This window comes from Macaca nemestrina, chromosome 19, assembly GCF_043159975.1.
Source record: "Macaca nemestrina isolate mMacNem1 chromosome 19, mMacNem.hap1, whole genome shotgun sequence".
NCBI classification, from domain to species: Eukaryota; Metazoa; Chordata; class Mammalia; order Primates; family Cercopithecidae; genus Macaca; species Macaca nemestrina.
In genome coordinates, this window is record NC_092143.1 from 9,726,411 (window position 1) to 9,743,294 (window position 16,884).

The 16,884-nt window shown below is 39.2% G+C and overlaps 1 pseudogene; it reads right to left on the minus strand.

Moving 5' to 3' along the window:
* The window catches only part of LOC105476936 (small ribosomal subunit protein uS5 pseudogene), a 325,515-nt pseudogene that overhangs the window by 212,548 nt on the left and 96,083 nt on the right, over positions 1-16,884 (minus strand).

Sequence of the window (16,884 nt, forward strand, 5' to 3'; positions counted from 1 at the left end):
TGCTTCACTTCACCCTCCACATAATAAATATCTATATAAATGTACTCCCTGGATTCCAATTACTAGTCATTTTGTATATCAGGGACATATCAATTGTGAAGAAATAGCTTGCATACAGTCACCTTTTGACTCCTATTATGCATAATGCCATTTAGCTACAAAGAGAACTTTTGTTAAAAAATGAAAATTCTGTACAGAGCATGTAATTGAAAGAGAAAAACAGACGAAAATAGCTTCCAAACACTATAGCCTTGGAGAAAAATATCATTGAGCATCTCAGAATTTCCATAGCATTCGTCCCACAAGAGCTATTCAACAAGTAGGAACCTCCCGTCTCCTCTGAACCACCACATAAACCCTTCATTCTTGGCCTACGTGTCACTGAAAGTGTTACCTATAGTTATCTTGCCACAAGCCGAGAAAGAGGTGTACTCCGAATTCATGTCACTATTTCCATCACCTAAGTGTGATTCTTATGTTTCAAATATTAAACATCCTAAATGGTCAAAAAAAGAGGGAGACAATGGATTATACTTTTTAAATATGCAAGCCCAACCACTCAATTATACTTATGCTTCAACTGCAACTTAGAACACTGAAATAGTCCTTCATTTATCATGCACTCACAAAAGGGTTTTTGTTTTTTTAAAAGCTTTCTTTTTTTTTTTTTTTTTTTTTTTTTTTTGAGACGGAGTCTAACTCTGTCGCCCAGGCTGGAGTGCAGTGGCACGATCTCGGCTCACTGCAAGCTCCGCCTCCCGGGTTCCCGCCATTCTCCTGCCTCAGCCTCCCGAGTAGCTGGGACTACAACAACCGCGCCCGGCTAATTTTTTGTATTTTTAGTAGAGACGGGGTTTCACCGTGGTCTCGATCTCCTGACCTTGTGATCCGCCCGCCTCGGCCTCCCAAAGTGCTGGGATTACAGGCGTGAGCCACCGCGCCCGGCCTCACACAGGAAGCTTTCTGCCTCCTTTATGTTCTCATGGAACTGTAGGGTTTCTTGTTTTGTTTTGTTTTTTCCAGAACACCCCATGCCTGCTTTTATAGAAGTCACATAAACACCACCTAGTCTCACTGGAAAATGATGGAAACTTTGTCAGCAGAACTTCATGAAAAAATATATATATATATTTCTTGCTTAGAAAATAAGTCATGATTTTAAAGGACCAGCAGCATCTGTGAAGAAACCCTGTCAGTCAGAATCCTACACACATGCAAAGATTTGCCCACCTCAGCCCCGTGGGACTGATTCACTCAGACCATACTGCTAACCCTGTCACCAAGCTTTCGTTCTTCTCTCCCTTTCTCTGTGCCATTTTACCTCCACAAAGTTCAAATTATTTGTCTATATAATCCTGAGTTAAAATAAAGTTTCAATAGAAGTAATAAGACCAAATTAAGTATAACAAGGGAGTTTTAAAAAAATATATAAGATCCACTAAAGAATTTACTATGACAGGGGAAAAAATATGTATTTTGTACTAAGTTCCACAAACTCTCTCAGGGGTGCACTGAAAACCATGTAACACCATTGACTAGACACCTTTCTTGACATCCTGGAACTTGCTTATAAGAAAGAGGGCGCGGTGGCTCACGCCTGTAATCCCAGCACTCCGGGAGATAGAGGCGGGCGGATCACGAGGTCAAGAGATCGAGACCATCCTGGCTAACACAGTGAAACCCCGTCTCTACTAAAAAATACAAAAAATTAGCCAGATGTGGTGGCGGCGCCTATAGTCCCAGCTAATCCGGAGGCTGAGGCAGGAGAATGGCGTGAACCCGGGAGGCGGAGCTTGCAGTGAGCTGAGATCCGGCCACTGCACTCCAGCCTGGGCGACAGAGCCAGACTCCGTCTCAAAAAAAAAAAAAAAAGAGGTATACGTAAGAGGTGTACTTATAAGCAAGTTCCAAGATGTCAAGAAAGGTGATTAGATAGCATGGGAAGCATAATCAGTCATCACCATGATAGAACTTAATTTTCAGGTATATTGTTGAGCCATGATTCTTGTTTCAGAAAGTAGATAGCAGGGACCACTTTCCCTGTCCAAGTTGGTAATGCGAAGGAACAGTTCTGACTAGAAATGAGGAGGATTGACGGGCGTTTTTGACACCTGTGCTCAGTCCATTCCTCCTCCTTCCTCCAGACTTTTTGCTCTGCTCATAGGCAGTGCGGAGATAACAGAAGATCTGCATGGTTGACTGCGACTTCCTGGTTATGTTGCTTAAGATATCTGAGTGCAGGAGGAGTAAGCCCTGCAAAAAGTCCAAGAAATCTTCAGTGTTTCTAGTTTTCTGCTGCTCTAATTAAACATTTGAGATAAATTAACCGACACACAGAATAAAATCAGATACCTTCTCTCTTGTAATTCGTGAAGATTACATGTCTGAGAACTCAATATCTAGCCCAAAGCCCAGCACATGCAAAGGCAAAATAATGAACGATTCAGTAAATGAACATGCGGTAGCTGGGTAACCAGTTACCTAGAGACAAGCATTCACCTGAGCAAAGTTTACTGTCCAGGGAGTTTTGCTCGTGGTCATATAAAGAAAGCATTACAGTTATTGAGGACTATGTACTAAGGCTTTGTGACAGGCTCTGTTATTGTCTAGTGAAGAGGATTCTGCCATTTAGAATAGGAAGGTGTACAATGTTAACTATTTTATGATTTTCTTTATTTAGTGTGGTTTTTCTGCCAATTGAAAAGTCATTTTCTATATTGTAACAACTTCAAAAACACACACATCATACTATTCCTTTTGCATTAAGAAATCTGCAAAGTTATGTTTCAGAATATGAATTAGATTGCTAGAAACACATTCTCGATACACATATGGTATTTAAAGTAATTATAATATTTTAGCCATTTAAAATTGTTTTCATTTTCATGAAGTAAACTCAAAAGCTTTCCCTATCAACATGAAGAAAATGTAAGAGTATCCAGTTTCTGCATCTCTGCTATCTATCTAGTCATCTATATGATTCCAGCACACAATTTGTATTATTAGATTATTAGGGTCCTTTCGCCCTGTGATGCACAGGAGAAAAGAATGAGGTTCCCTGAAGAGAAGCCGTTCACTAGGTGGCTGCTATGGACTGAAATGTATACCTCACAAAATTCCTGTGTTGAAATCCTAACCCCTAATGTGACTATAATTGGAGATAGAGCATTTAGGAAGGGAATTATGGTGAAATGAGGCCACAAGGGTGGAACCCTAATCTGATAGGACTGGTGTCCTTTTAATAAGAGGAACGAACACCAAAGCTCTCCCTGTCTCTCCTCGGGAGCACAGAGGAAAGGCCACGTGAGGACATAGCAAGTCAGCAGCCCTCTGCACGCCAGGAAGAAAGCACTCTCCAGAAACCAGCCCTGCCGGCACCTCAATCTTGAACTTCTACCTCCAAATCTGGACAAAATAAATGTGTTGTTTAAGCCACTCGGTGTGTGGCATTTTGTTACAACAGCCAGTGCTGAAGAACACACTTTGCAATGCATGGCTTGGAACTGGGAAAGAATGAAACTGTTTTGATTACACATTCCTGTAAAGAGGACTATGGTGCATCATGTGGTATGAGGAACAGGATCTTAGAGGCATTGTTTCCATTTACAGCAGGAAACACCTTAAAAATAACACAGGAACAAGACATAGTCTCTTACTCTAAACTTGGCTATTCTGTTCGTGTAAAGAAGGAAATAGAACAAAAGTAGGCTACAGTATCTAGTTTGTTTTGACTCCAATATTTCTTAATAAAGCAGAAAGTCACACAACTAAGGTGAAAATTCACAAGTGTACAAAGCCAGAGCCAGAAAATGAGTCAGATATGAAATCCATTATTGGAAAAGACAAAAATATTGAAAGATTTCAGAATGTCTCACTTAACCTAATCTAAATTTCCTATCAAGTATTCTATATTATTTACTTGTTCTGAGATAAGTGAGGAAATTGTTCATGGGTTTAAAAAGACATGTTTGATGTTTCTGTTGTTTTTTACCGTTGAAAGCACGAGAAATAGCAGGAACTGGAATTCAACACCACCTCACAAATTTAGGCATTGATGATTACACTGATGCTAAGAAAAACTCATCATCTCAAAGTAGGTGACAATACTCTTTCTCTCCCTAGGGAATAATCCCTTGTTCAGACATACTATGACTACAAACTATATGCAATGCAGCTGGTCCTTTTTGCCCATGTACCAGATTTTGTTGGGTACACATAGTATTTTGTATGTTTAGTTATGTTTCAGTCTTATTTAGTGTCCAAACAATTGGGTGGTTTCACAAAAATTTAGATTTCTGCCTTCTCTTTAAAACTCAAAATACCTGGCAAGTATTGTTAGAGCTGAGCAGCAACTGATCCTCTATTTGGGAACCTCAGCTCCCCATAAACTTAACCAAGGCCATTTCACTAATATTTGTTACCTTCCTGTCTCTTCCAGACATTTTAGTGTATAACCTCTGCTTTAATATTGGGAGATTTTCCACCATGGCACACATTTGCCTATGCAACAAACCTGCACATCCTGCACATGTACCTCAGAACTTAAAAATACACACACGCGCGTGCGGAGGTTTTGCTTTTTTTAAAACCAGTATCTGTGTCCTGTTCTTCCCTCCCCATCAATACTTCTATTCTGATAAAGCAATCTAACTATAGACTGCAACACTGGGATGACAACTGGAGAAAGGGAGGGAGGAAGAAGAACAATCATAAATTTCATCTTGGAAAGCACAACCCATGCAAGAAAACTCAACCAGAGTGAAAGACAGGGAAGATGTGCAATAATGCACATTTTCATTTTAAAATTTTAAATAATAGGTATATGCTATATATACTCCATATGTATGTTCAGTGTCAGAGAACAGGGTTAGAAGAACATCCTGTCTTATTTATCAAAGTTATACCAGATTTAACTTCTTCTAGATTCTGGGGTCTGGGCTAGGAAATATATATCTCAACCTACCACCCCGCTCTGGATTGAAGAGTATTCAGTAGCACCCAAGCTGATATTGAATGAGGCCAAAGCCCCAAATGCCAAGTCTGTATAGGTCATCCATCTCTTCTAATGTGAGAATAAGCAAATGAAAAGGTAAAAAGGGAGAAATACTAGCGGGGCTCACAGCAAAAGAAAATGCAGAAATGTAGAAGAGAGATATTATCCCAAAGATTCTGAACACAGATGTAAAAATAACTTAGCAAAAAAGAAGAAACATATATATATATATATATATATTTTTTTTTTTTTTTTTTTTTTTTTTTTTTTTTTTATTGAGACGGAGTCTCACTCCGTCACCCAGGCTGGAGTGCAGTGGTGCCATCTTGGCTCACTGCAAACTCCGCCTCCCGGGTTCACGCCATTCTCCTGCCTCAGCCTCCCCAGTAGCTGGCGTTACAGGTGCCCACCAAGTGGTTGGCATTTTTTTTAAACACTCAAGATCAGATACATTTACATTATTGTGCGACCATCAACACCATTCATCTCTAGAACTTGATTTTCATCTTTCTCAACTGAAACTCTGTACTCATAAAACAATAACTCCCTTTTCCCTCTTCCCCAACCCTTGGCAGCCATTCTGTCTCCTTGAATTTCACTACTCTAGGTGATATGGGAGCGGGGCAGGGAAGTGCTGGGTAGAGAAGGCAAATCTAAAAGAGTTTGGTAACACATGCCCACTTGGGCTTCGAGAGTCACAGACACCCATCCCTAGATGCTGCCACGGGGCCTGAGCCCAAAAGCCCTCACCTGGGCCTCTGCACCTGCCTGTCTGGATGCTCCTACTAGGGGTATGAGCTACGGGACTACCAAGAAGGCAAGCCACACCCCCATCACACGTCCTGCGAGGGGAATCAGGGAACTCTCCCATTTCACAAGTACCTCATCCAAGTAGAATCATATCATATTTGTTCTTTTGTCATTGGCTTATTTTACTTAGTACTGAGTAAAATGGTAAACTTTGTTATGTTTATTTTATCACAATAAAAAAAAAAGGCTCAAGAAATCACCTTCTTTATGAAATAGGAGTAAAATGTCATGAGAGGAAAATTAAGCAATAGGCTATAATTAAATAAAAGCCAACAGGATAGAAGATAGGTAGAATAAGAAAGAATTGCAAATAGATTCCAAAATAGAAAAGGTCATTATATTTGGTACTGGGAATTGGCAATGATTTCTTGTATGTAATACCAAAGGTACAGACAACAAAAGAGAAAAACAGACAAATTGGAGCTACTGAAAGTTTAAAATTTTGTGCATCAAAAGACACTATCAACAGAGTAAAAAAGCAACCCCACAGAATGGGAGAGAACATTTGGAAATCACATATTTAATAAGGGATTAATATTTAGAATATGTAGAGAATTTTTATAATTCAACCAAAAGCAACCTGATTGAAAAATGGGAAAAGGACTTAAAAAGACATTTCTCCAAAGATATACAAATGGCCAATAAGCATGTGAAAAGATTCTCAACATCATTAATCATTGGAAAAATGCAAATCAAAACTACAATTAAAGTTTCACACCCATTAAAATGGCCATGATCCAAAACAAAAAACAAACACAAAAACCAACCCAGAAAACAACAAGTTTTGGTGAGAATATAGAGTAATCGGAACCCTTGTGCACTGCTGCTAGAATTACAAAACAACATAGTCACTGTAGAAAACACTATGGTGGTTCCTCGAAATTTAAAAAAAGGATTGCCATATATCTAGCAACTCTCTATACATGAAAGAACAGAAAGTAGGATCTTAAAGAGATATCTGTACCCCAATACTCACAACATTATTCACAATAATTCAAATGTGTAACCTACTCAAGTGTCCATCAATGGATGAATGGATAAGCAAATTGGGGGATATACATGTGTATCAGTCCGTTCTCATGCTGCTAACAAAGACATACCCAAAACTGGGTAATTTATACAGGAAAGAGGTTTAATTGACTCACAGTTCAGCATGGGTGGGGAGGCCTCAGGAAACTCAATCATGGCGAAAGGGGAAGCAAACATGTCCTTCTTCACATGGCAGCAGCAAGAAGTGTCTAGCAAAAGGGAGACAAGCCTGTTATAAAACCACCAGATCTCATGAGATCTCACTCACTATCACAAGAACAGCAGCATGGGGCTAATTGCCCCCAGGATTCAATTACCTCCCACCAGGTCCCTACCCCAACACCTGGGGGTTATGGGAACTACAATTCAAGATGAGATTTGGGTGGGGACACAGCCAAACCATATCACCATGCAATGGAATATTATACAGCCTTAAAAAGAACAAAAATTCTGTCATGTGCTACAATATAGATGAACCTTGAGGACCTTACCCTAAGTGAAATAGTCCAGTCACAAGACAAATACTGTATAATTCCACTTACATGAGCTACTTAGAGTCATCAAAATCATAGAGTCAGAAAGTGGAATGGTGGATGCCAGGGGCTCAGGGAAGTGAGGAGTTACTGGTGAGTGGGTATAGAGTTTCAGTTTTACAAAATGAAAAGAATTCTGGTGATATGGGGATGGTAGTGATAGTTATACAATAATTTAAATGTACTTAATGCCACTGAACTATACACTTTAAAAATGGTTTTGCTAAGTTTTGTTATGAATATTTTACAATTAAAAATTTAGAAAAAAAATATTGATACTGGAAATAGCATACAGCTAAGCTGCTGCTATAGAAAAAAATGGATGTGGAATGTAGATGACAAACATAAAATAATTCCATAATGTGTGGAAAGCATTGCTCCTGGCACCCAGCCATTATTCAAGAAAAGGCAGCCATTATTATGTTTGGGGAAGGGAGGCATAAGAAGATCTCTGTGATGAAGAAATAATAAGTTATTAGACAGGGAGAAGATGGGAAGGTCCTATGACCCACAGCCTTCTAAGAACTAGAATATTCAAAAAGGGTAACCACACTCCAGGCCAAGCCAATTCAAACAAAACAAAGGAACCACAATAATTTTAATGGCAAGGATATTTTAAAAATCCACAGCATAGGCAAAGATAAATAAAAGAGATTACAGGCCGGGCACGGTGGCTCACGCCTGTAATCCCAGCACTTTGAGAGGCCGAGACGGGCGGATCACGAGGTCAGGAGATCGAGATCATCCTGGCTAACCGGGTGAAACCCCGTCTCTACTAAAAAAAAAAAAAAAAAAAAAAAAAAAAAAAAAAAAAAAAAAACTAGCCGGGCGAGGTGGCGGGCGCCTGTAGTCCCAGCTACTTGGGAGGCTGAGGCAGGAGAATGGCGTAAAAACCCGGGAGGCGGAGCTTGCAGTGAGCTGACATCCGGCCACTGCACTCCAGCCTGGGCGACAGAGCAATACTTCGTCTCAACAAAAAAATAAAAATAAAAATAAAAATAAAAGAGATTACCTAAAGAGAAATAAATGTTTTCCTATTTGCATTTTTTCTTCTATACTAAATACCATAAGACAACAGGACAACAAGCACTGTATTTAATGATCATTCCTTTCACAAAATACTGAAAAATCAACTCCAACCAAGAAAGAATCAAAATTGAGAACTCAAGATCAGAAAAATTAAAGTTAGGAATAAAAGCTTTAAAAAGGAATGCATGAGATGAGGGGTTTTGATAAAACACCCACAATGGTTAATTTTATGTGTCATTTAACTGAGCTAAGGGGTACCCAAGATAGTTGGTAAAACATGATTTCCAGGTGTATCTGTGAGGGAGTTTCTGGACAAGATTAGCGTTAGAATCGGTGGACTGAGTAAAAAAGATCCACCCCTGCCAATATGAGTGGGCACCATCTAAACCAGTGTGGGCCTGAACAGAACAATAAGGCACAGGAAGGGTGGATTCTCTTTTTCCCTGAGCTGGGACATCCATCTTCTTCTGCCCTCAGACACTGGAGTTTCTGGTTCTCAGACCTTGGGACTAGGACTGAATTACACTACTCATTTTCCTAGTTCTCCAGCTTGCAAACAGCAGATCATGGGAGTTCTCAGTCCCCATAATCACATGAACCAATGCCCATAATACATCTCCTCCTCTTTATCTATCTCTCCATCCATCCATCTTTATCTATCTATACCTATAAATCTGTGTCCTCTTGGTTCTGTTTCTCTGGAAAACCCCGACTAATACAACACCTAATTACAAAAGTCCTGTTTGGCATCACCACCTAAAACTACCAAAACTGACTGAATTAACAACATTAAGGAACCTAAAAATGTAGACAAGTTGATGCCGTCTTCCATAATGGCTCCTTTATCAAGATTTAAAGCAAAATAACAGCAAGAAACAGCAACCATGATAAGTTACCTTGTTATTGAATGCGAAACTTTCCTCTAGAAATGCCTCTTCCCCACAGAAGTTTACCACAAGATTCAAACTCAAATCAGTGAGTAGGTCTAGTATTGGAAGTAGAGGATGAAACACAGGAGTTTATCAGATTATTCTCTCCATCCATGTGTGGGTTTGAAATTTTGCATAATAAACAGTTTTTTAAAAAAGAAAAAATATATATGCAAACACATAAAGAAAAAAAATAGAATACTTAGCAAAGTGAAGGTAGCCAATTTGTCCTTCCAAGTAAGAAATGCAAGTGAATTGTGCAAGTTCTTTTTCCTAAATTTTAAGTGTTATACTTACTTAGTAAAGAAAATAAAATTTTAAAACTATGTTTAAAACAATAAATTATACTTAAGAAAAAACACTGGAAGGAAACTTAAAACAACTTCTAAAATCAGATTTTATTGGGTAATGGAATTGTTAATAATTCTCTCCTATTTGTACTTTCCAAATTTCCTTTAATAAGAATTATAAAATTTAAAATGAATAAATTATTTTAATATCTGAGCTTGCTTTTTCTTGCACAGCTCTCTTGGATATATCGGAGAGAAATGACTTCAGTGTAAATGATATTGTATTTTGTTATTTATTCATAGCCTGTCTTATTAAAAATAAATATATTCTCTTTTAAAGTCAGTACTTAAACTGGGTATGAAAATATATTATCAAGCTAACTTTTTAAACTCAAAACTTTTACAAAAGCAACTAAGAGTCACAAAATGACAATAGCATAAATTGATAATGTTGATTTTTATGGATCGAAATTTAAAGTACCATAAGCCACAGGTTTACTTTCTGTATTACTCCTTTATTATTTTAATGCCAGTTTATTATTGAACCTGTAGTCACCTTGCTCTTTAAAAGCTCTCACCAAAAAAAAAAAAAAAAAAACCCAACTCATCTATTTTATAATGAGAAGCACTCAATCTTTAGTCAAACCACCAGATTCAAAACCTCTATTTTTTACAAAGCATACTATCATTTTAGCATTTTACTTGATAAAGTATCTGCTTTATGATTTGCCTCAGACTTCAAGCTATTTTCTTGTTACACACTTTTTAATCTCATCACTGCTTCTCCTTATAATTATTTCTTGTGCTGTTGTAATTTTCCATTAGTCTTTTTTAATTCCACTGTGTGTGTGAGCTGATAGCACACCTGACCTTTCAGGCATCCATTCATTTTGCAGTAAACTCTGGCACCTGTATTTCTCCTGCCTTCCTTTTCCAGGATGTTTTTATCCTTACTTCTTGCATCCCTCCACATTTTGCTCCAAAATAATTTATCATCCCTGTTGTCCTCAGGAATAACTTTTGTTCCAATTGCGAAGCTAAATTAATTGGACTCCTTCACTGTCTCTTTGGAAAATTGTCTCTCAGTTGAACATTTCTAATTATGGCCTAAATAGCTCCTAAAAATTAAGGTCAGAACCACTCCATTTCAAGAATGCTCAGAGTATTGTGAACACAAAGAAAATCTTTTTTATGTATAAACAAACCTTTGGCTAAGTTTTTACCTATATAATGTAAAGGATTTTCCATGAGCACTTAAATTTTTTTTTTTTTGAGACAGGGTCTCACTTTGGTGCTCAGACTGGAGTACAGTGACATGATCTTGGCTCCCTGTAGCCTCTACCTCCTGAGCTCAGGCAATCCTCCCACCTCAGCCTCCTGAGTAGCTAGGACCACAGGTGTGTGCCTCCATGCCTGGCTAATTTTTTGTATTTTTAGTAGAGACCAAGGTTTGTCGTGTTGCCCAGGCTGGTCTTGAACTCCTGGGCTCAAGCAATCTACCCACCTTGGCCCCCCAAACTATATATAGGGGTAAGCCACCGTGCTGGGCTATCTTTAAATATTTTGACTATCAGCACTGCTATCCTCAAAACAATGGAAGACTGAATATAGAAACAGACAATGACTGAACCACATATAAATACAGACCTCTGACCCACAGTCTGCAGCAGCCAGCCCAGAAAGCCAACCTACTCCCTACAAGTCCGATTTGCAGAAAGTCAGACTGCTGTCTCTAGCAACCAGTCCAGGAAGCCAAACAATAGACCCTGTAACAGCTGCACAGGGCCAGGCCTTGATTAATAACTAACGCTTCCCCTTTTTTTTTTTTTTTTTTTTTTTAAAGTTGGTGTCTCACTCTATGGCCCAGGCTGGACTGCAGTGGTGTGATCTCGGCTTACTGCAAGCTCCACCTCCTGGGTTCACACCTTTCTCCTGCTCAGCCTCCCAAGTAGCTGGGACTACAGGCACCTGCTACCATGCCCAGCTAATTTTATTTTTAGTAGAGATGAGGTTTCACCGTGTTAGCCAGGATGGTCTCAATCTCCTGCCCTCGTGATCTGCCCGCCTCAGCCTCCCAAAGTGCTGGGATTACAGGCATGAGCCACCGCATCCAGCCACAGCTTCCCTAATTGTTGGCCTCACATCCAACTTAGAAACATCAGAGAAAGTCAAATATGCACTCCTAACCAATCACATAGGACACCCCCTCCTCCAGCTTCCTGGTGCCAACAGTCTCCAATCAGGGCATTCCTGGAGTCTTCCCTTTCACACTACAAAGCTTTCCCCTCACCTGCCTGCCTTCAACTCTCTGTCAAATGCAAGTGATGGTGACTGACTCCCTCACTGGAGCAAGCACTGCACAAATAATCCCTGCTTGCTCTCGTTTGGGTGGTCTTCACGTACAACCACACTTAGCTTTCAAAAACTCAAATATAGCTTAACTTTTAGATATGCTATGAGGGCTAAAATGTCCATTTTCTTTTCTAGTTTATTATTACTGGAGATGTAAGGCTTAAACTTCTAGATGTGTACTATGTCTTTTCCATTAAAAGCACACTTACTATACTGGCTTTGTACGTAACATAATTATTTGCCTTTTTCTCTGAGGATTTCTGTGTTGATAAACTCATTTATTGAGTGCTTGCTCTGTGTCAGACATTGGGGAGTACATGGGTCAAAAGACATAGTATTAACTAGGTGTTCAGTCTAGTGCAGAGAGGACACTGCCATCACTTTGTAATCCATCATTTATTTCACTGAGTATCAGACCGTCACCTATTGCTCTTACATGTCAAATTTAGTACAAGGTGGTAGATGAATTTTGTATCTAATAGGGAAAGAATGGGTTTTCTCCTCAGGTTTCTACCAGCTCCCACCTGGAGAAGTGGTTCAGGAAGATGAAAATAGTGTGGCCTTCCTGACAACTTAGAACCCCACTGAAATGGTTCTGGTTTCCAGAAATAGTAGTCAGAGAGCTGAGCTGAAAGGGAGCAGATCACCAGGTGCTTAATGGAAACAGAACTCTCCATCCTCACCAGGAAGCTTCATTTTTATTCTAGCCAAATATAGGGCTTTCCTTTGGGCTACTAACAAAGTCTCTGACAGCAGGACCTAGATCGAAGCTCAGAACTGGTTTAAAGAACAACAGGAAAGCCATTCTGTACCTGCAACTTTTCCCATCTAACTGGCAGACCGTGCTGGCTAGTTCTCAAGGGAACCGTCTTCTCTCCAGCGGTTCAGCCAGATGGGAAACTCCCACAGGTACCAGTGACATGAGGACTTAGCCATGTTTTCACTCCTGCTTGAAGATATTCAGATTTATGGTTTCCAATTTAGGACAAGAATTATTTGTTCCTAATTTACAAGAGAAAAACAACTCCATTAAAAAGTGGGAAAAGGACCTGACAGACACTTTTCAAAAGAAGTGGCTAACATATAAAGAAAAGCTCAACATCGATCATTAGAGAAATGCAAATCAAAACCATAATGAGATACCATCTCACACCAGTCAGAATGGCTATTACTAAAAGTCAAAAAATAACAGATGCTGGTGACATTGCAGAGAAAAGGGAACACTTATACACCATTGATGGGAGTGTAAATTAGTTCAACCATTGTGGAAAACAGTGTGGCGATTCCTCAAAGACCTAAAAGCAGAATAACCACTCAACCTGAGAATCCCAAAACTGGGTATATACCCAGAGGAATATAAATCATTCTACCATAAAGACACATGCACATATATGTTCACTGCAGCACTATTCACAATAGCAAAGACATGGAATCAACCTAAATGCCCATCAGTGACGGACAGGATCAAGAAAATGTGGTACATATACACCATGGAATACTATGCAGCCATAAACAAAGAATGAGATGTCTTTTGTGGGAACATGGATGGAGCTAGAGGCCATTATCCTTAGCAAACTAACGCAGAAACAGAAAACCAAATACCGCATGTTCCCACTTATAAGCAGGAGCTAAATAAGAACTTACGAACACAGAGAAGGAAACAAGAGACACTGGAATCTACTTAAAGGTGGAGGGTGGAAGAGGGAAAGCAGCAGAAAAGATAACTATTGGGTACTAGGCCTAATGTCTAGGTGATTAAACAATCTGTACAACAAACCCCCATGACACAAGTTTACCTATGTAACAAACCTTCACACGTACCTGTTGGGGTGATCAGACCCAACACCAGGTTGTGGGGGTGACAAAGTCCTGCAGAGTCAAAAGATTGAGAAAAAGACAGTGAGAGAGAAAAAGGTGGGACACCAGGGAGCCATCGCTAGTGTACGGAGGTTGTTGCAAAGGCTCCGAGCTCCGGGAACCGACGCTATTTATTGATAATCCAACAGAGAAACAGGTGGAGAGAATGTGGAGGTCAAAAGGACACGCTGCATTAAGCACATGACTTACAGCTGTGATCATTTAGCATTTATATGGAACATGTTCTGATACTTGAGATAATGGGAATAGGAGCCTAAGAACCTAGGAGCAAGGAGCCAGCAAGTCTAGACACATTCCAGAGGACATTATGCAAGCCCCGCCTCAGTTTCCCTCCCAACACTCAGCTTTTTCCCAACATGTACCCCAAACCTAAAATAAAAGTTAAAATAACTAAAGAAAGAAATCTTTGTTCTTCCACACCCCACCTTAACTATTCCACCATTTGTGAGAAAGGACTGTTTCTCCACGTAAATCTCCATATTTATATACATGGTTGAGATGAGTGTGACAGCAGCCTCCAGGATCCCAGGGGTATCCTAGAACCAACAGCATAACAATAAGGTTGAACCAGTCTTGAAAAAAAACTAAGTCATGACAATTAAGAGGAAATGTTATGTGGCAAAGCATCCTGCAGTTCAATCCCAGGGTTCTGCCAGGAGTTCGGATAGAAGAGAATTAGTAATTAGCCTGTGTGCTCCATTCCCGCATTTGTTTTGGTTTCCATTTAACCTGACTAGAATGTAGAATTCCCTGCTTGAGATGGCTGCTAATGAAAATTGATCAGCCTTCTCATCATGTATTGTGTGGGAATTTTTCTTCCTTCCAAAACTACCCTTCCAGGGGCATATGCTCCTGGCTGCCTAGCTGAAAAGGAATATTTGTAAATCTCAGTTACAAGGCCCAAAATGAGCATTCAAGAATATGCTAACATCAGGCCCAAACTTCTGTGGGCTTTTCAAGTTAGGGCATAAAACTCAAACCAGAGTCAGATTCTAAAATGAAAATGTTATACAAAAATTTTCCATTACCTACGAACCCCCACAGCTACTGTGGGGTTATTTGAAGGTGTATCATTAGAGATTACCTAAGTGAAAGGAGGGTTTTCTAATCATTAACATAGGGTTGGAAGATACATTCAGGAGATATTTGTTTTCTTTTTGTCTTTCCGCATATATGACAGTCTACTCTATCTTTCATGACCCCTGGGAAGAATGTGCCAGGTGCCCTCAGTGACTCTTCATCAAGTCCTTGACATACCTGCCTCCCAGTAGTTTGCTATTTGCTCATGCTTACGCTGAGACTACAAGTTCATGCTTCCGGACTCTAAAAATTAGGTCATGAATTATGCTTAAGGTGATACATTTACACGTACACAAAAATCCTAATTTGAAGGATTTAATTATACATTCCTTATACCTGTAAACTGAACCAGAACAAGATATTTGTGATCCCTGCACAAGAAAATAAAGAAACCTGATCTTCAAGTCAGTTCTGTCTCATATAAACCGTGATTTCACCATTTTAATGACTGGAAGCTGATTCAAACTTCCTTTCTACTAAACCTGCAAAAGCATTTTATATTCTTCCAGATTCTTTATAGGCTTGTACTTGGTAATTAATCCCCCAAGTGTAATATAAAGTGAGGAAAATACAAATATCCAGGCTCCTGGAAGCAGCCGGCTGTGCAGGTGACCCAGGTAAACAGATCAGCATCTAGAACCTGATTGGAAAATCAGGGCGAGGGATGGGGTGGCAGGAGAAAGAAGAAAAGAGGGCTGCAAAATCAACCAAGCAACACTTCCATTTCCAGAGAAAGCAGAATTCACTGGCTAGATTAGAAATGGTCAAGAAATTTTATTGCCAGCTTATTTCCACAATGTAAACATTATTAAATGAAAAGAAACAAGAAACCAATTCAGTTCCAGGGTGAATGTAAATAACAGTAATAGGCAATGCAGCAGCACACCACATCTGACCCCCTGGGTCCCAGGCTCATAAACCTCCTCTGCTTATGATGACAAACGCTCCAGGGTATAGTATACCCAGGACCAGTGAAACTGCATACAAAATTGAACACCTTCCAGTCCATGACTCTTGTTCATTTTTTGTGGATCGCAATGTATGATTAGAAGACTGCCTTCTCAGATTTTTGCTCTTATTTCAAATTCTTTCTGGAAAAGTAACTTTCTAAGCAGAAGAATGATTCTCAGTTGTTATCATTGATTGGTTCAGGGAAAAAAAAAACTGCAAAAGCAAATTCTGTCAAAAAGCATATGTTCCTTATAAATCTTTTTAGAATTATTAGAACCAACTAATATGATAATTAACATGCTAAAATAATTCCAGTCTATGGAATAACTAGATCAAATGGTTACTAGAATGGTTAGTAGATCAAGTGTTTACTGAAAAATTACAATCTCATAATTAAATCATTTGTGCTAAAAGAATAATTTTGAAACTCTGCCATAGTCCTTATGCAGTTTATAATCTGGGGAGAAAACAAGACATCGATGGAACAGGAAAGATAGCACAAATGCCTTACCTGTGTAAAGAGACTGCAAATCTATTTTCAGAGAAAAGGAAAATTTTTAAGGAAAGGAGTATTCAAGAAAGACATTTATGAAGGCAGCTAGGTTTTCAGCTAGCCTTGAATAATGAGGAAGCTATAGAGAAGTGGCAGGGAAACTGCAGCTGTGCAGAGTGGCATGAGTGAGGTGCAGGTCATAAAATGGTTGCACATAAGATTAACAAGAGAAAAACCAATAGCTTCCCTCCATACTTAGACCAGCCAAATGAACAATATCACAATAAACCGCATTCACAAAAGCCATATTAAAAAACTGTAAAGCGCTTATAAATAAATCTTTCAAGAGCAGGACATGATCCAGATACATATACCTGAAACTAAGTGGAGAGAGATATCCATTCTTATATAAGGAAACTTAATGCCAATATTGCTGGTAATTTTCCTTAATTTATATATTCAATGAAAGTTCAATCAATACTTTAATTTTTTTAGAACTTTACAGAACTTCAAAACC